Source organism: Spermophilus citellus, assembly GCF_964194105.1.
Source record: "Spermophilus citellus genome assembly, chromosome: 6".
NCBI classification, from domain to species: Eukaryota; Metazoa; Chordata; class Mammalia; order Rodentia; family Sciuridae; genus Spermophilus; species Spermophilus citellus.
In genome coordinates this window covers 62,868,525-62,889,727 of record NC_138187.1, presented here as the reverse complement: position 1 = coordinate 62,889,727, position 21,203 = coordinate 62,868,525, and the positions used below count along the sequence as shown (strand labels likewise).

Here is a 21,203-nt window from a genome sequence, read left to right as displayed (position 1 = left end):
CAGTGGCCAGCAGTGACCAGCAGTGACCAGCCCTCAACAAAGTAAATAAAATCATCAGCACAGCAGGAAGTGGCTTTTCTCTTCTCCCAAGCCTATGTTGAGGGATCCAGGGTCTTGAACCTCCCCTCAACCCTAATGAGGAGGAAGATACTCTTTGCTTTGATGTACAGCTGTATGTTTTCTAATAAAGTAGGCAAGAGATCGGCTTCCATTAGGACTTCTCCTTTTAAGCCTTGATTATTCAGCAGCTCTGTTGAAATTAGCTGTTCATTTATCCACGAGCAGCTGCATGTAGGGTTGGATGGTTGTGCTTGTTGTGTTAAACTGAGTGGGTCTGGGCTAAAGCACTCCTGAATATTTCTTTCACTTATTCCTCTGTAATAGTACTAGATTCTGAAACAACCAGAATTTCACCATTAAAAAAAAAAAAAGACGGAGAAATTTGATCTGGATTGTAAAACACAGCTCAGTTCTGATACAAGGCAAATCCTTTCTGTCCCTCCTGTTTCTTGTGCACGCGACATTAATGCCTATTTTGGCACATCATGTCACAGCTGCAAAGCAGGACTGGTCCCTCCTGTTCTCTTATTCTTATGAGCTCCCTGCAGGGCTGCCAGAATAGTCACATTCATGACTGTCAGGTCCTGGCTGGAGCAGTTGTGAAATGAAGTCATTCAGAGCAGGAGCCAAATTCTGCTCACTGTCCTGGGGAGGTCCATGGGACTAGATGAAACTTCATCTTAGGGTCAAGGAAGAATTCAAGGATGTCCCCGAGAAAGGGTAAAGATTAAATGCCAAGTTGGAAAACTGGCAGGACACACACACACACACACACACACACACACACACACATACACACACACATACACGTCTGTACCCATACACAATTCTGACCAACAGAATTCTTGTGCTATATCTAGGTCCATAGGCCAGCAGGAGTACAAGTGTATATTTTACTCTTGGATTTTTATTCATCAAGATGAATCAACTTTGTAATGTTTGTACTTTTTGTTCAGCGGCTCTCTAGATTATTGATTTAATAGTTCCACCCACCTCTGTTCTTTTAATCCCCCATTTGCCAGCTGCTTGAGTTGTTAACACATTTGTCCTAAGTACAGCTTGTCATACCCAAATAAGGAAGGCTACTTAGGAACATTCAAACTCCTTGGGAGTTGACCCCAAGTTCTTTGACTTTGAGATGAAGCTGAGTAGGTGAAACCTTGGCCCAGTCAGGACTGGCTTACCTTATGTTCTCCAGCCTTTGCAACCAACCTTGAAATAGCTTTCACACTTCTCATATCTTCTGATAGGCTTCATGGTTTTATTCATGATTCCTATGGCCACTACAAAACTTCTGGTGTATTTGAAATTATTCTCCATGTGTTTTCTGAATTGAGCTCCAGGTTCCCTCATCTGCCTCCAATTTTTTTTAATGTACCAGAATTGAACCCAGGGGGTACTTAGCCACTGAGCTACATCCCCAGCCCTCCCATCCCCCTTATTTTTCATTTTGAGGCAGGATCTTGGTAAGTTGCTTAGGGCCTCACTAAGTTGCTGAGACTGGCCTCAAACTTGCAATCTTCCTGCTTCAGCCTCCTGAGTCATCGGGATTGTTCTATTTTTGTTTGTGTTTGCTAGGAGCTGTTTAGGGGTCAGTACCATCTTTGTTGACTTAAGCAACTGAAGAATTCTTTGTCACTGATGTTAACAGGTTCATTTAAAACAGCCATGTCTTCAGCAGTATTTAATGTTAATGTTGAGAAAGGTGAGTTTGACATTTTGTTGAGCATTAGGAAAATGGACTCTTTTACATGCCTTTAAAATACCAGCCCAACTTAGCTTGAAAATGTTTACAATCCAGATCAAATTTTCTGATCCTTTTTTTATGGTGAAATTTTAGTGGTTTTAGAATCAAAATACTAAGCTTGAAGCCTGAGCTCTGCCCATTCCTCCTCAATGTACTTGTACTTCTTTTGTGCCCCTATCCATGTTGGCATTGGTTGTTCTCCTTTGCATGTCTGTGCTTTTTCTGTAGTACATGTTCTGGGACAGAGCTCCACTTAGTTACTGCTGGGATGGAGTCACTTTAATTTACCTCTGTGAGTCCCATGACGTGCTGGACTCTTGCCACTGCTGGGCTATTCTCCATACACTCCTGGTCCTACCAACTGTTGTTTGCTCACGAAGAATGTGAGCAAACAACCAACTAACTTCCTTGTTAGTCTCAGTTTTAGTTATAGGATTGTACAAAACAATCCAGAAAAACTTGCCAATCAAAAACTCAAGGATAGGAAATTCTATGAAGTGGCTGTGGGTCAAACTAAAGCCCATTCAGTCTGGTCCCCTGTTCTGTCATTCTTATCAAGTGCCTGACAGATTGAGAAGACAGTTTCCTTCCTGACATCCACAACATGGAGAGTCCCCTGAAACTCCATGTTCTTCTGAAATACCTAGGGTAGTTAATATGCATATGTGTGTGTGTGTTTGTCCGTGTATGATGTATTTGTTTTCAAATTCGTGGATGCCAGTTGTATTTGCTAATGTAATACGGTCATATAATTAAACATCAAGTCAACAAAATATGAGTGCCAAAGAAAAAGAGTTGTGATTATGAAAATCAGGTCAAATGCTTGGAAAAGAATGAAAATGAGCTGCTTAAGACAAATTGCTGTCAAATTAAGTGTGGGTAAGAGAACTGTATCAGACTGATAAATTTGTATAAATCAAGAAGGATTCTTTACTTGGACCACTTTGTAATTCTTTCCACATTCTTGCTCTCCTTTAAAGAAACACACCAGAAATTGTTCAGTCTACACACTGTGGGCATGCTTTCTGCAGAGATGAAAACAAGGAGCTCTAATTAGAAGGCTATGTTTGAAGGAAGATATTGAGCCTACAATCAAATAAACTGGGAAATAAATGCCTAATATAAGTTTAAGTTAAGAGTTTAAGGCATACATTATGTTTATAAATTTCCTGGTCTGATGAACTGACCATCAATTTGAATCAAAATAGCCAATACAAGGATTTCTAAGCATTCTGGAGTAGACTGCTGTGTTTAATGTGTTACTTGTATGGGATCTCCTTTGGAAGATTACTTTGACCAACTTTTCCAGTATGGGTTAGGATCCTTCCTGTTGGTGTTTGCCCATCATGTGACTTTGTGACATCATTCATGTTTGTTGTCTGTCTCCTCCACTGTGAGCTTGCTGGGGACAGTGAGCTCACTTAAATCTCTATGTTTTTAGATACTGAAATCCTGCTTGGTCCAAGTGTGGATGCAGAAATGATTATTGAGTAAATGTTGAAAGGTATATTTTATTAATGTTTTGATGAAAAAAATCAAGATAAAAATCCAGGTATCTTATTTTGTGGAAAGATGATGGAAAAGTTTTGTTGGAATAGACACATCATTACTGCAATATTTAAGATGTGTTCTATGATTAGTTTGAAGAGACCCGGCCTGGGGATCACAGAGCAACTTGAATTATTTTATTTCCAGTGTTCATTGTCTTGGCATAACTGCAAGAAAAATTCACTCTGAAGAATTTTTCCTTCCCTTTATTTTTGCTCCCCATGCGTTATAGTCTATCTTCAGCAGCTGATCAGAAAGCTGTGGAACAGGGCTTGTACGATCCCATCCCGGCTGGGAGAAGGTAAAAATCTTAGTCCTTCTGAACCTTGTTTATGTTCCTTCCTCTCTTCCCCAACCTAAAATCAACAGATGCTTCTTGTCTGGGAAACTAGGGGAGTTCTTCAGGCCAAGTATCCTGTTTCCTTTAATAGAGTTGCAGCCTAGCTAAGGTAAGCATTAGCTTCTCTTTTGTCTTTTATATTCTTTAATTCCTCCATTTTAACTCTTTAATCAAATGTCTGGCTTTAATTGTCCCTTGCCCTGTGGCATTTGGCTTAATGTTTAGCCACAAAATGCTCCATTTTGTATATGTTTGAAAAATTAGATGGCAGGAGGAAATACTTCTTCCATAGTCAACATTATAGTTTGAACATTTAACATCTTAGACCAAATAGTCTGCAATAGGAGTCAAGCACAGTTTAGCAGAAGAATTGTGAAATGAGCCTATGTGATATTAATACTAGTTTAATGTGTGCTTTCAAAGCAGCTTAATATGGAGCCAAATGTCATTCTTTTCACTGGCTACAGGATTTCCCCTGAGTTCCCTGAAAGGAATGTCAAATTTAAGTCATAGATAACTAAGAAATAAAGCTTCCTTTATTACAAATGACATAACTGTCTGAATAAAAAAAAATCCCAAAGGATGATCAGAAAAAGCTACTAGGATGTGAGTTTATCAAGTTCATACTTACAATGTCAATCTATGGGAATCAATTATATTTTATATATTAGCAATAAATAACTAGAAATTAAAATTTTGTAAATATATCACTTAAATAGCATTAAAACCAAGAAACATTTGTGTAAATTTTTAACAAAATATATATAAGATTTGTATTGTCAAAGTATAAAACATTGATGAGAGAAATCTGAGAAGACCTAAGTAAATGAAAAGATATACCAGGTTTGTGTCCTGTCAGAAGACTAAATGTTGTCAAGATGTTAGTTTTCCCCACATTGATCTATAGATTTTAATATAGTCTTAACTAAAATCAAGCAAACATTTTGAAAAAACGAAAAACCTGACATGGTATTCTAAAATGTATATGAAAAACAAAGGACCTAGCACAACCAAAATAATTTTGAAGAACAACAGGGTTGGGGATGACTCACACAACCTGATTTTGGGTTTTCAATAAAACAAGACAAAGAAAACAATATAGTAGCAATGAAAGTATAGATATAGAGACACAAGGAACAGAGTAGAGATTGCAGAAATAGATCCACTCTTGAATGGTCAATTGATTTCTAACAAAGCTACTAAGATAACCAATACATAAAGCATAAAAAATGGAGCTATAACAATTGAATATCTCTAGGCCAAAAGAAAAAAAAGAAACTCAACTCTTACTAACACCATATGCAAATATTAATAGATCATAGACCTGAACATAAAAACAAATAATATAAAGACAAAAACTTCTAGAAGAAAGCACAAGAGAAAGCATGTGGAGTGTTGGTTTGGGCAAAGGCTTTTAGCTAGGACACAAGAATACAAACCATTAAAAATAATGGATAGGGGCTGGGGTTGTAGCTTGGTAGTAGAGTGCTTGCGTAGCATGTATAACGAACTGGGTTCGATCCTTAGCACCACATAAAAAATAAATAAATAAAATAAAATTATTGTGTCCATATACAACTAAAAAATAAAAACAAAAACCTCTTAGCAATGGATAAATATGATTTCATCAATATTAAAGTTGTTTTCTTCTTCAAAAGACATTATGAATAAGAGAATCACAGAGGGAGAGAAAATACTTGTAACACTCACCTGATAAAGGAAAAAAGAACACACTTAACTAAGAAAAGTGCACAACTAAAAAATATTGGATAAAAGACTTGCATAGGAATTTAGAAGATTTATGGATGGCATAAGCTCATGAAAAGATGCTCAACATCATAAGCCAGTAAAGGATTACAATGAAAACCACTGTATACCTGTTAGTACAGCTAAAATAAAAAAAAATATTAATAATATATTGAGTAACCAGACCCCTCAAGCATTGCTGGGGGGAATGTACATACAGGCATTTTGGAAAATAACTGGGCAGTTCCCCTCAGGCAAAATGCATACTTGTTATACATATTATTTTCTTAGAATGTTGTAACAAAGTGTCACAAATGTGGTGGCTTAAAGCTACAGAAATTGACATCTTGCCCTTTCTGGTGGCTAGAAGCACTAAATCAAGGTGTTAGCAGGCCCATATCACCTCTGACACTCATAGGGATGAATCTTTCTTTTTGTCTCCTAGCGTTTGTTGTCAATCCTCAGCATTCTTCAGCTTGTAGATGCATAGCTGCAATCTCCGTGTCCTTGTCACCTGGTCATGTTCTCCCTGGGTTTCAGTCTCTGTGTCCTCTCTGCTCTTCTTATAAGGACACTAGTCGTAATAGATTAAAGGCCCATCTTGCTCCAGCCTGCCCTCATCTTAACCAATTACAAAATAAAGCAATCACTTTATTTTCAAGTAAGGTCACAATCTTAGCTTCTGGGATTTAGGACTGAATATACCTTTTGAGGGGGAAAGAGGACACAGTTTGATCTGTTATACTATACAATCCAACAATCTCACCGAAAAATGGAAACAGAGTTCTGAGAAAGACCTATATGAGATGTTCATAACAGTTTTATTCATGGTCACCACAAAGTGAGAACAACTCAAAAGTTCACCAACTGTGAATGGATAAATCATGGTACAGACAATAAAAAGAACAGACTACTGATATATCCAAGAGTACGGAAGAATTTCAAAAAAATTATGTTAAATGAGAGAAGTCACACAGAAAAGATAGGAAACTCTAATGCCACGTATTCAACATCCTGGAAAAGGCAAAACTATGAAGCAAAAATCAGGAGAATAATTTCAGGGGCTGTGGGGGTGGGGAGGAGAGTAAACAGAAGTGAACTGACCACAAAGAGGCATGGGTTAGCTGTCTCAGGGGATGGAATATTCTCTTTCATAACTGCAGTGATGGTATACAACTGTGTGTGTTTGTTGACATTCACAGTACTTTACATTAAAAAGAGTATATATTTTACCATATGTAAATTATGCTTCAAGAAAATTTTTTATACCAGAGAGTGCAATTGAATACCAATAACACTTTTAAAAAATAGGGCCCAAGGTCTGAGGATGTTGCTCAGTGTTAGAGTGCTTGCCTAGCATGTGCAAAGCCCTGGGTTACAACCTCAGCACTGCAAAAAATAAAATAAAATAAAATAATAAATAAAAAAACAAAGAAAGAAAGAAAGAGGAAGGAAGAAAGGAAGGAAAGAAGGAAGGAAGGAAGGAAGGCAGGCCCAAGATTCTTGGTATAATTAAGGAAAGAACAAACCCCCCAATTCAGTAGGAAATCTAAATCTAAATTATTCTAATTTAAGGACTTACAGTGCCTACAAGGATTGTAGGACATACAGGGTAAACTGAAATTAATAAACATCAAAGAACAATGAAGGCCGCCTCCAAAAGCCAGGACATATACTTCTGGGGAATTGCCCTTTGGCCATTATAACGAGCAGCCCTTGGGACAATCTGAGACTTAAGAAAGCCTCCTAACTTAGAGCAGCAATTCACCTCCCAGCTCTGGTTCTGTGCTTGTCTGGCCTATTTCCTGTCATCTATCTGAATCTTTTTTTTCCTTTTCTCCTGACAATAGTTCTTTCCTAGACAGGGCCATGCTCTGCCTTCCTTACCAGGATGGCTTGCTCTGGTTTTAGTTCTATTTTGGCTTTGAGTTCACAGTTCCACTTTTGTCTGAATTCAAATCATAGATCGCAACTTCCATGTTTTTAAGAAATAATTTAAGTTCCAAGTGACAAAAAGTACAGGTTTATGTTGAGTTATATTCAATTTACACCAGAGTTTATTTTATTTTATTTTATTTTTTTAGAGGGTGTTTCCTGCATGAGCAAGACCAGGGCTCTCCTGGACTCATCCATTCCCCAGAGTTCCAAACCAGCAGGCCCCTAGTATTCAGGTGCAAGCCCTTCTCTTTGCAGATATTCTGATTGTAATATGCAACAATGGCCAGCAAGTGTACACACAAGAATTGCCTCAATAGGAAAGTTTGTTTCCTTAGTCTTTACTTCACAATAAAACCAGGGCATGACCTTAAAAAAAAAAAAAACAACCTTAAAATATCTCAAGTCTTTCTCCCTGCCAATTTCCTTTTCCTTCCCAGCCTCTTTATTTCCTTTCCTTCCCTCCTACCCGGGTGGTCTTGTTTGTGGTTAGTTTTTCCTGTCTTCTTTCTGTATTTTCTTTTACGGCCCTCTCCTCTTTCTTTTCTTTTTCTTCCTGCTCTTATCCACCTTCCTGTCCACTATTTTAATTTTATTTTTTTACTTAACCCACTCTCTTTATCTGACTACTATAAAGGATTCAAAATATATCTTTCATTGTCCTTATTCAAAAGTTTTGTGTTCTCCATTAAGCCTAAAAGAAAGTCTGCTATGAACTTGCCAAAAATATATCCACTGGCTCTATCCACTTTTTAACACCAGGCTGATCTAGGCAATGCAACAATACCTTTTATCAGCTTCTTGGTGGGAGTCCAGCTTATGCATATTCATTTTCTGCTTCATTAATAGTCCCCTGGGCTTACTCCATGTCATTGGGAGAACACTGAGAACAGTGGAAATCTCAGTTAAAACAATGCCCCTTGTTTTTTCATTTGCCATGGCATTTTTGAAGCACGAGTTTCTAATAGCTCCACAGAACTGCTGATCAGGTTTTTGTCCTCTATGTAAAACTGAGTCTTAAAAACAGGCCAGCAAATGTGCAGTGTGCACTAAGCTCAGCTTTATCAAAATTTCCAAAAAGACACCCCATTCTGCCATCTGCAAGCAGAGAAAAATAATTTTTAAAAAAACAGTATCTTTAAGGTTCTTTATTTAACACAATAGGAAAATATCTAACCTCTATTAGAAAGTATTGAAATAAGTGTTGCAAAAAATATTTGGAAGAATAAACCATTATTTTGTTATTAGTTCATAAAACTTGGCAGTAACATAATGATGCCTTAAGTCAGTCCATCAAACTGGTCATTGGTTTTTTTGTTGTTTTTTTTTTTTTGCGTTTTTGGTGCTGGTGATGGAAAACAGGACCTTGGGCTTCCTATGCACGTGCTCTCCCACTGAGCCACATCCCCAGCCCCTCATCATGCTAATTTTTGATATAATTCAATACATATCAATTTAACTTTCATTACAAACCTTTCATTGTGCTAAACACTGCGAAGATTTAAACATTGATTCTTGCTTGCCTTCAAGATTTACAGGATAATGAGGGCAAAAAACAAAACAAAACAAAACAAAAAAACCCATGTGTTTAAAAAAATATTATATAGGACAAAAAATAAATTTGTTAGTTTCTTGAGATACTGTGCTTTTTAGTCAATTTTCTTCCCAGGTCTAGTTCACTCCTTTTCACACAGAGACACTTAATAAGCAATTAAGGAACTGTTAGTGTTAATATTAGCATGGGTTCCTTAGGATAACTGTTGTGGGGGACAAGAAAATCATATCTTACAGAAAGACCTAACTCTGAATTTATTTATTTACTTATTTTTTAGGTTGTAGATTGACCTTTATTTTATTTATATGTAGTGCTGAGAATCAAACACAGTGCCTCACACATGCCAGGCAAGTGCTCCACCAATGAGCCACAACCCCAGCCTAACTTTGAAGTTTAATAAAAGAAAAGCCAGTGGTTTCTGGCTTCGAGGTGTGAAACATGGTGTGTTTCACTGGATTGGCCTAGTTGACGTGGTCTGCTTGGGCAATGACTTGAGTTATATGTGTGCCCTGTGGGCAAGTGGGAAGAGGCAGGAATAGTGGATTTGTACCCAGTGGGGATGAAATATCTGTGGGTCAGGAAGAATTTGAAAGATGGAGTGAAAGGTATGGATTTCAGTGATATGGTAGAAAAAGCAATTGCTTGGTTTTGTCATCTAACTAGATGTGGGGTCTGAGAGAGGAAATGAAGACTGTCTTAATATTTGGGTGGCAAAGGGGTATTCTTAATAAGAGGGTACGGGGTAAAAAGGGAAGCCAAGAGGGAAAAGAGGACTTTTGCTTTTAACTAGTCATACTGATAAACTATCACTTAAAAGGTTAAGATCTCTCACCATGCTAAGAATTTCATGAGCAAACTTTTCTTAAAATCAATTTCCTAGCATTAGCTTCCTCCTGTTCTGTAAGAAAAATTAATAGCCAATTCAATTTATTTAAAGTGTATGGAATTCTCCAGTTTTGCTACTTCATCCTGAGTCATGTGTAGCAAGTTATATTTTTCTATTCCATCTTGATTTCCAAATGAAGCTGTTCATAGTATCTCTATATTCTCTTTCTAGCCTTTGAGTATCCATAGCTATGTTTTCATACGCATTCCTAGTATTTTCTCTTGTTCTTTCTCTGTGTGTTTTTGTTTCTCTGTCTCTTACCAGTTTGGATAGAGGTTTGTTGATTTTCTCCTTCTTTTGAAGAACTTAACAATATCTACTCTATCTCTGCATTTCTTTCTGATAGCCTTATGAGTACTTGCGTATAGAAAGACGTAGATAATAACAGATGGCTTCAACAGTTGTTGCAAAAAGAAATGATCTGAGGAAAGCAGGTGCTTGTCAAAGTGCAGTGTCCTGCAACGTTTCAGCTGTTGACTTAGAAAAGGGAGGTCATAAGGGCAGGCTGGAATCTGAGGACAGGGCAAGTTGTCCTGAATCCTGGTGGTGAATGACGTGAGAGGTGAACTGGGAGACTGCAAAACACCACAAGCAAATGCCTTTAAGACAGACTTTCTTTATCATTCTCTTTTCCCTTTTAAAATTCAAACTTGTTTTTAGTTTTTTATTTTATTATTATTATTATTATTATTATTATTATTATTGTTATTATTATTATTATTTTCTTTGGTGGTGTTTGGGATTGAACCCAGGTCCTTGTGCATGTGAGGCAAGCACTCCACCAACTGAGCTATATCCCCTCAAACTTATTTTAATCTTAACATTACCCAGTTAACACTAAATTACTTAAAATTTTTAGTTCACAATAAACTTTATTGGGATAGAAGGATGTTATCACTAGAAAGACAGTTTTAAAATTCTGGGGATATAGATCAGTTGATAGAGGGCCTGCCTCGAATGCACAATGGGTTCAATCCCCAGCACCACCAAAAAAAAAAAAAATCAAATAAAAGTCTGGTAATCATTAGCGGTTCAAATGTGTGGGTGACACACTTCTCTAAGCAGGGTTAATAAGCAAACCTTCTCTGGAAAGATTTAATGTTAGCTGTAGTTTGGACTTGTAAACTTAGTGGATCAAACAGCCTCCTTTTCCAGCCATGTCTGGCGGCAGCATCAGCAACATTACTAATTCTCTCTCTCTCTCTCTCTCTCTCTCTCTCTCTCTCTCTCTCTCTCTCTCTCCTATGGAATCATTCAGCATTGAGTCCAGAGGAAACTGAAGTCCACGGCAAATTAAATATCTTGTCCAAAGTCACGAACCTACTTGGAAGCGGAGCCATGACTACAAAGCAAATCTCTTTAGACCTAGCCTAGTTTTCACTCCAGTCCTTTACAAACTTATCTCATTAAACAAAAGGTAGATGAATATATATAAATGGCATTTCAAGAGACACTTCCTGCTAATGGAAATGTTTGTGAATATCAGCAAGAAGAAAAAACAAAGTTGGAACAAATTGTAAAAGCTTCTCTATAAATTGACCATTTGTATTACATGCTAGTCATCTGAAATGTTAAACATAGGAATGATCTTTGCTTTGTTTAAATGCAGAGATAGTTTGTTTACTCTTAAATATCTAATCTTAAACTATCTTAGTATCTTTGAAGGGATGAGCCTTTGAGGGGCCCCTCCCCTCCCTTCGCTTTTTAGAGATTTTAGTTTTAATACACAGGAAGACTCTCAGGAAATCCTTTTTTTTTTTTTTCCTTTTCTTTTCTGATTTTAGATACATGTAAAGAAAAAGACATAAAGCTCAGATCTTTGCATCATGTAGAAGTTGTTTATGTGCCTAACAGCTGTTTCTTTTGATTCTTTGGGATATTTAGTTACAAATTAGAACCACCATTTTATACAGTCCCTTTGATTTTAGAATTCCACACAACAAAGAACAAATGTTTTGTAAAAACTAAACACTTTAAGAAACACATATATTAAATGTTTTGAAATTCATTCTTCAACTCTTTAGAAGTATTCCATTACATTATGAGACACAGCTCTGCTCTGGAGCTTGCAACATGCTTTGGTGGGTTAATTACCACATGGAGGAAGATTAATTTTGAATATTGGTGTTATTAGCATTTTTAATGAAATGATTTCATTCCTTTGCTCACAAATGCTCACAACAGCATTTTAATGCAACAGTATATTTTTATATAGCATATTTTTTGGGGGGGTTATCATTTTTACTCCTTCCTTCTAAGTACCATTAATTTTAATATAGATATATTTGCTTGACAAATCATACATCTTTTCACACACACAAAAATTCCACAAATGAGTTTTTCACATCTTTCATAGAAAAACATTATTTTCCAAGGTTACGGAACTTTGGATTAATGTTAGGTAACAACCCCACTAACTACTTAAGCAAAATAAGGAAAATTCTAATATATCCACATTACCATGCCATTGAAATGATATTTTTAGGATACCATATTGCTACTTTTGTTTTTCTTTCTCTATTTTTTCAATGTTCAGGCCATCAGGGTTCAGTGAAGACTAATTGTACATAAACTGTGTGGGAGCTAGATAATTACTTAGTAAGCATTCCTTTTCAAGGCCTGTCCTTCTGGTTTACTTAAGTAACTGCTGAACTCTGTATGGATACCTTCTCAAGGCTCCCATTTTCTGCCTGCCCTCACATTCTATAGATTTTATGCTAATCAGTGCCTACCTATCCATCTAACTAGACTCATAATTGTGTGTTTAGAATTCTAAGATAGCCTCCAAGATGTCTGGCCTGTGCTGCACATATATCTTGTGCCACTTATTCAACCATGTATCGATCTAAGTACTACATTGAATGATGGTTTTTCATTACTATAATGAAGTATCTGAGGCAGGCTTACTTATTAAGCAAATAGGTTTATTCAGTTCACAGTTTTGGAGGCTGAAAGTTCAGAATCAGGTACTCCTGGTTTGGTGTTTGGTCTTTAGTCAGGGCCTAATGGCAGATGGCATTGCCTCAGTGGGAATATGTGCGGGATGAAGTGATGACTTCTTGAAATATGAACCAGAGAGAATCCCTTCTGAGGATACGCCCACAATGCTCTCCTGTTAGGCTCCACTTCATAACCTCCTCCTGCCACACTAAGACCCAGTATTCCAACCACATGAACTTTTGGAGGTCATGCTCAAGCCATACCCATATGGATAAGATGGGTCCATTTCATCATAACATAGGATAGTTTGCTTCTTGACTTTGGGTCCACCCCAGACCAGCCAGTCCCTGGCAAACTTCCTAAGTGGCAAAAATGCATGGTAGAAACTGAGCTGATGTCACTTAGGGGCAGAATAGAGATGTTTCAGCTGAGCCCCATCTACACTGCCAATCCACAGTACTGGGGGCAAATCATTTATTCTTGATTTTAAGTAACTAGGTTTTGAGATGTTTTGTTATACAGTGATAGAAAACAGATGCTATTAAAGAACAGGCTTCATAATATGATTTTAAAATGAAAATTGTATGTCTTTTTGAATGGGCTATTGTTTATTCAGATGCCCAACATATAGAGCAAAATTTAAGGGACAAAAGGATGCATGTATGAAAATGGACTTCACTCCTCCAGGACACTGTCAACCTCACCTCATCTCTTTAGAGCTCCTCTGGATGATGCTTAGGGTATAGAGTTAACAATTTCAAAATTTATGCATGGAGAGAATGACCAAAGTTGAAGATAGAAGTGGACATACCTTATTTCAAATTGATTTGCTTTGCTCCATTTTATGTTCCCAAATGTTCATTTCTGCCTTCTTCAATTTTTCTAAGAATAAATTCAGATGTCACAGCAAAAGGACAAGGTTAAAGCTTATCACATGGATGACCTTGTGAATGAATGCTCTAAGAGAGAAAATTATATGCATTTTCCAGTAATTTGAGATTACACAATCTATGGGCGAAGTGACTAAGCAACCAATCCGGATGAGTATTTTTTTGTATTTCACTTGGAGAAAGCAAGTCACACCAGGCCCTCCATGCCTCTAGATTAACTGCATCAGTCTAGGAACAAAAACCTAACATAGTCCAGCAGGTTCTTAGGCCACTAGTTTCCCTGACCCATCCAGAGTCCTTTCCACATTCTGAATGTGAAATCAATGGGACATTGGACTCAGACTGAGAGTCTGGTATCACCTGAAGTCACCTCGGAAAGTCCAGCTGAGCCCTGAAATGCTAGTCTTATTCATCAAACATCTGTCACAAACCTACTTTGTTCTGTGCACTGTGGTGAGTACAGATAAAAAACCACTTAGTACATAGCCTTAAAGTTCTTATTCCCAGGGTCTATTCACAGAAGCTCCCAGGCTCCCAAATTAAATTGGATCCTCCATAAAAATTCCCCTAAGATTCCCTAGGGATGGAGAATATTCAGCCCCAAACAGTGGACATAATACATTGGTGGATTTGACCTGCTATATTTTAATAAAGATTTGAATTGAGAAATTCAAAGTAAACATTTGCTCTCCATTTATTTGTTTTTTAAATAAAATTATGGTAGTTGGGGTTTGGGTAGTGTTGACTTTGAGTCTGTGAGCATTTTTCTCTCAGACTATAGAATAAACCATGTTTCCTTTTCTCTCAGAAGGCAGGGAAACACTGTGTGGTCACTTATCACATGGCTTGGTATCTCAGGTGTTTGTCCAGGCTGCTTTGGGAGGACAATCAAGCTCACTGGTGGGTTAATGCTTGTTATGGTTTGGATATGGAATGCCCCCACAAAACTCATGTGTTAAAGACATGGCCCCAATACAGAGATGTCCAGGGGTGGAACTTTTGGGAAGTGATTGGCTCATGAAGTCTGTAACCACATTTGTGGATTAATTCATCATTTAATGGATTAATAATCTAAAAGGACTACTGGGAAGAAGTGGAAACTGTAGGCAAGAGGGGCATGGTTAGAGGAAGTAAGTCACTAGGGGCATGCCCTTAGGGACTATATCTTGTCCCTGGCCCCCCACCATGCCATTATGAGTTGGGCAGCTTTCCTTTGCCATGCATCCTTCCACTATGATGTTCTGCCTCATCACAGGTCCAAAGCAAGGGAGTCAGCCAACCATGGATTGAGACCTCTGAAACTGTGAGCCAAAATAAAATTTTCTCCCTTTGTTTATGTCAGGTATGTTGGTCACAGGATTAAAAAGATGACTAATACAGTGCTTTACTGAGGTTAGAATTCAAAGCATGCTTTTTCTATTAGATGGATGGGGTTGCCATAACAGAATACTACAGACTGGTGGCTTAAACATTTTATTTTCTCACAGTTCTAGAGGCTGGAAGTCCAAGGTCAATATGCTGGCAGGGTTGGTTTCTGGTGAGGTCTTCTTGCTGTGTCTTCACATGGCCTCTGTGAGCCTCCTCTTCCCTGTGTGTGTATGTGTGTGTGTGTGTGTGTGTGTGTGTATAGAAAAAGAGAGACAGAGATCAAGAGATCTAGCATTTATTCCTCTTCTTATAAGGTTATTAGTCCTACTGAATTAAGGAGTCACCAGTCCCCCTAATTAAGGCCCCATCCTTATGATCTTACTTTATCTTAAGTAACTCCTTACAGGTCTATTGTCCAAATGTGGTCACATAATCTAAAAATTATGGGGAGTACACAATTTAATCCATATCACTTCTTATATGTGAAATGCTATGCTAGGCATGAGGATGTATAGATATCAAGCACAAACTCTATGTTCAGGGGAGTACATATTTATAATACAGAGCAATAATTACAATACTTTGCTGGTATGAAGGGGCAGAAAAGATCCATTTGGTTTGAGCAGGATGGGAAGGTTTTCAAAGGTACCTGAGTCTCCAAGAGGGGAGGACTGTTGGAGGTAGGCGTGGGGTGAGTAGAGGTATGCTGAGCAGGGGCAGAAGCAAGTGGAAAAGCATACAAGCAGACCTACTCATTTTCCATCCAGGCTCCATAGTCACAGAGCAGGGCCATTTGGCAAGTGCTGTGACTGCACAGTCTGGGTGTTTGCAGGATGTAGGAAGAGTACACAGAGTTTGTTGCAGTGATGTCACAGAAGTGTGCTGCACTTTGGAAGACTGCACTGAAGAGCTTGGACTTGATCATGGAGTAGGAATGAGACACCTTCTTCCTCAAGAAGAAGCTGAGCAGTTTGTTTCAGAAAGTTTGCTGAGGAAGCAGTTGGGAGGAAATACTTTGTGACACTGGAGACAGGGCTGGTTAGAAGGCCCTGCCAGTGTGGTGACATAGCATAAAGCAACCCCGGCAGTGCAGGTGGTTGAGACAGGGGAACAGCTAGACATCATGTACAATGTTAGGAACTAAGAGTTGACACTGATGTGGGGAAGCAGGGAAAATCTAGAATGGATCCCAAGTTCTGGTTCATGGCTTGTGGAGCTACTGTCTAGAACAGAAACAATACAAGACAGGGAGGAAGGAAGAATCAAATAGTAGGAAACACTCTGAATGAAGTTCTCACAGCTCAGCTTCTTGGGCTGGGAAGGGGCTTCTCTCTCCAAATCCTTTTGCAGGTGATTCTACCCCTTAGCAGACTTCTGGGGTCTGAGGGTGGCCAGGCTATGAGGCTGTGGCATTGTGAATGATAGATATCTTTAGCCTAAGTAATTTGCTTACTGAAATCCATTAATTGATGGACTTTTCTGTGTGATCATGACCCAAGCTCATTTAGTCAGAGAAGTTTTCTAATGAATAAACCCTTAGTCATTCATTGCCAAGAAAATTAAAAACCTTTTGATCCAGAATGCATCAAACCCCTGTCCTTATTGTACTCTGAAACAGATCCTGCTTATGTACCTGCTGTGATTCAAATAGATGGTAATCTTAGAACCTTTGGGTTGGCCAGGGAAGCAACTTGCTGTAGGGGACCTGAAGAAAATGAAATTCAGAGAGAAAGGCAAAATAAACCTTTTTTCTCTTGCACATAAATTTAAATCTCCAATTACCCTTTTATTAAGGGAGGGGGGAAGCACATGAGTCAATCTCCAAATTATTGTCAAAATGAATTTGTATAATTACGACAAATCTGTTTCCTTTTCCTAATTCCTTTTGAGTTTTCTTCTGATAAGAACTGACAGGATTTCAATGGGGACAGTCTCTCCCAACATCACAGGGTATTAGCGGAGATGGAGCCCAGACATGGGCGGCCAAATACCCAGCTTGAGTACGTGTGTGCGCGCGCACGTTCATGAGAGTGTGTGTGTGAAATAGATGGTGAGAGAAAGAGAACAAGGGGAAGAAAGGAGGGAGGGAGAGAAAGAATAAGAAAAGGAACAAGAAAGAGAAAGTGGGAAAAAGAGGGAGGGACGAGTGAAGAGAGAGAGGGGAGACCAGAGAGAAACGGAGAAAAGAAGAAAGAAAGATGAAGGGGGCGGGTGGAGAAAGAGAAAAAAGAGAAGAGAATCTCTTATTGTGGAACCCTGAACGCGCGCCTGTCACCTTACCAATTTTCTCTCATCTGGAGACGCGTGATCTTTTTCTTCAAACATTGCCTCACTTCTTTCGCGAGTCCTCTAAACCAACCAAACTAAAGTAACAGAATTTCCCCGCGGCATGGGATCTGAGACCCGTCGCACTCCTCTTGGGGTCCACGCAGACCACTCGGGCCAGGAGTGGGGGCGTGGCCGGGGCGCGCGGCGGGTGTGGCCAGGGCGTTCTTGGGCGGGGCCTGGCGGTGACTCAATGGTCTCGCCCCGCCCCCAGCCCGCCCCGCCGCTTAATTCGGACGCGCGGGGCCGCAGGGTGCGAGAGCCGCCCCGAGCCGGACGCGCTGGCTGGCTGGCTGTCGGATCCGCGGTTGGAGCCGCCGTCGGAGCCGCCCTCGCGCCACCTCGGGCCGCCACAGAGCAGCCAAGCCTCTGGGCGCTGCCGCGGTCGCCCTCAGCGAGCCAGAGAGGGAGCCGCGCGTCTTTGTGCGCGCCGAGGTAGGTTGGCCCGGCACTTAGTTCTCACACAAAGACGAGGGTCTCGTGGAGGCCGGCTGCCCACAGGGACGCGGCGCGTCGGCGGCCTGCCCAGACCCCCGGCCAGAGGGACCCTCCTGGCAGGAGGCCGGTGGAGCCTTGTGCGGCGTAGGGTGGGGGTCTCTGGTGCGCAGGAGGGTAGTGGGCGTGCGGGAACCCGAGTCACCCAGTGCCGCTCCCGGGAAGGTACCGGGGGTCGAGGCTGGCACGCGGTGGGTGCGGGCGGCGGCCCTGGCCCAGGGGCGCTAGGGAGGCGGAGGCGACGCGAGAAAGGGGAGCTCGGGTGGCTGCTCGGTTCATTGTTACCTCCTTGGCCCTGCGGACTAGACTGTCTGAAGCGGGCTGCGCTGCTCCGGGCGCGCCGCTCGCGGGCAGATGCCCTGTCCTTGGCTCCCGCTCGCCCTGGCTGCCCCGGCCCGACAGGGTCAGCGGCCCGACGCCAGTCCCAGCCCGGCAGACAAAGGCGGAGTCGCCAGGGTTTGTCCCCCATTGAAAGGTGGCGGTGACAGTTTCTAGTCTGCAAGTAACTTTTCTGATTTGACTCATCTGTCTCTGCTACTCCAGTGAAACCAGTATGTCAGATGATGTTTGCACATTAAAAAAGTACTCCAGTTTTGAGTTCTGTGATTTCCCCCTAGGCATGTGTAGGTCACTAGGAGATGGTCTGTTGAGAATGGTCAGGTTTTAATATACAGTAAGGGATGGTATCAACCTCTTGTGAAATTTGAGGAGAAATTATTTTAAGAGGATAAAGTGCAGGTATAGCCATATCCATCCTTTCTGCGAAAAGATTTTAGTGACAGCAGAGAGAAGTTTCTTGATTAGAAGGGGCCAACTCGAGATTCCTTGCTAACAGATACATCAGTTTTTTTTTTTTTTTCCTACCCCTTCATGACTTTAGACATATTAGCTGTCCGAGTTGCTGTAAGTTGAAATAGTGTCTGGGGTGTTTGTCTAGTGATTTCAAAGTGCTAGTGGTTTCAAGTTTAGAACTTTAAATTATGAAATTGTGTATGTTTATTAAAAAAATGAAAAATTGTGGGAAAAGATTACTCATATGAATACCACCCAAACACACCCTGTGGCTGAAGGCATCTTTGCTTGATTTATGGTTGGGTTGTCCTGGTGTTTGTGCAAGTGAGTGAATGAGAGTATGAGAGAGAGAGAGAGAGAGAGAGAGAGGCGCATACACTACGCTACTGATTCTTAAATTTTACCAGTTATATCACTCTAAAATATGATACTTAATCATAATTCTGAAATATTGCACACATAATTAAATCAAAAATTGGTTTGCAATGTATATTTTTATAGCCTTGTAAATAACCACCTATGCAGAAGGTAGAGGGAAAACAAAAGGAAAAACAGTGTAATTTCCACTTCACTTGGAAGAATATGCTGACAAGAAAGTTTTATGGATTATATATTTTTTGGATTTCATGCATAGTTTGAAATTAGCTATTTTCAAATAAAAACAAATCAGCTTTAAAAGTATTTACAGAGTAAAATCATGTTCTGGGATTCGTGATAAATATGTGGTGGAAATGAACTTTTTTTTTTTTTTTTGTAGAACAGGAATAACAGTGATTTTACAGCTGGAAAAATGCTTGCTTCTAAAAGATTTTGCATTGAAAAAGTGAAATAAGGGTTTCCCATTGAGTATTGAGTAGTTTTGAGTGTGGGTACTCTGGAAAACAAAAAAAGTAATTCAACCATGTATTCAGCTGCTCAATGCTTTTATCATTATCTACTTTTATATTTCCTTGTAAAATTTTTGGACCTTTGAATTATTTAATATGCAAAGTGAAAAGAGGCCTTTGAGACAACCATTTAGAAGTAGGTTGATCATGAAGCTGATGCAATACTTTTTGAAGTGAGAAAAATTTACAAGAAGGAAGTTGTGGTTTTGAATTAACAGGTGCATTTTTTGTTGCTGTTAGTACTGTTTGGGCTCCTTCATGTGCAGTTTGGATATTTTCAGTCTGTATGCGTGCTTAGTTGCAGTGTCCTGTGAAGGAAGGGGGAGGTATGCAGTCTTCTATAGTGAACAGAATACCTTTAAGAGTTTGAATAATAACGTCAGAAGAGACTTCAATAGGAAACACCAGCATCTTAGAATCTTATTTTTTAAAAATTATTTATTTTTGGTTCCTGGGATTGAACCCAAGGGCACTTAAACACTGAGCCACAACCCCAGCCCTTTTTATTTTTGAGACTGGATCTCACTTATTTGCTTAAAGCCTCCCTGAGTTGCTGAGGGTGACCTCAAGCCAGATATCCTCCTGCCTTAGCCTCTTGAGCCACTGGGATTACAGGTGTGCACCACTATGCCTGGCTCAGAATCTTATTTTTCAATCCTCCTGTGGTACCTTGGGTGATAAAAGTAGCACAGCCAAGCTGACTTTGAGGTCAGACAGTTTGCTCTTCAATTCTATTGCCTCAAAGGAGAGAAAGTGTGGGAGTAGCCCAGTATTAGGGACTTTCTGTGGCTATTTCTGATGGCCAGCCTCCTACCAAGGAGACAAATTCCATTTCTGGGATGGTTAAAAGTAGACTTGTTTTTTGGTTGAGAGAAGTGCTCCATGAAATCTTGTTCTTGAACTGTAGGATGCTGTCATTCATTCATCCATTTATCTCTTTGATGCTTAATTGTTTAAAATGACACAAGTAAAGGTGGAAAAGATTTTTTTTTTTTTACTAATTCTTCAGGATGAATGAGGAGTAGATTATTTCTGTCCAAACTGAAAGATGGCACATGGAAGACCAGTTAATAAGACTTAGTATTTTTGTTAGTGTCCCATCTGCCCTTTCCTTCCAGAATCCTTTGTGCAAGTGTTTTGAAAAAATGGGTCAGGGAGTTTGCTGAAGTGATCTAGATTTCAGGCATTTGTAGAAGTCCCCACCTATCTTGGGGAGTCATCACCCTTCTTTAAGTTTAGAGAAAGTAGAAACTGAACAACTTTGAGGCTAGCTCTACCAGGAGAGCTGCTGTGGAATGAGAATCTCTGCATCCCAGAGTCACTTGTGATCTTGGTATGACTGATGATAACATCACTGCAATTCCTTGTGTAGTTCCTTGTCTCGGCCTGATTTTGCTTTTCCTTCTCAAAGTAAACCATTGTCACCCTTTGCCTTTCTAGTTCAACAAGTACTGGGTCTCATCCACTTGAGATGAGTATTTTGTCCTAAGTACTTAAGGAATGCACAGAAGAGGAATCCATGCTTTTACCCACCTAGGATTATTGATTTCAGAACTCTGTCAGTAAAAGAAATAAAATTATTTGGCAAGCTGGCTTTGGTTACCATTGAACTGTGAGAAGCCCATCAAGGCTGTTTCTAAGGCTGATAGGTGAGAGGTTTGCTTTTCATTACCTCTACATTTAACAGAT

At 39.6% G+C, this 21,203-nt stretch overlaps 1 protein-coding gene across 4 annotated transcripts in view; it reads left to right on the top strand.

The window, feature by feature from the left end:
• Positions 1–21,203, top strand: part of FAM107B (family with sequence similarity 107 member B) — a gene marked incomplete at its 5' end in the record, with an annotated part of 216,960 nt that overhangs the window by 121,018 nt on the left and 74,739 nt on the right. The window contains one exon of one of the 4 annotated variants that reach the window (XM_081298432.1): positions 17,588–17,775. The exons of 2 other annotated variants lie outside the window; for them this stretch is intronic. Of the gene's footprint in view, positions 1–17,587; positions 17,776–21,203 lie in introns of those variants that run through there. One more of the 4 variants, XM_081298430.1, reaches the window with a different exon arrangement.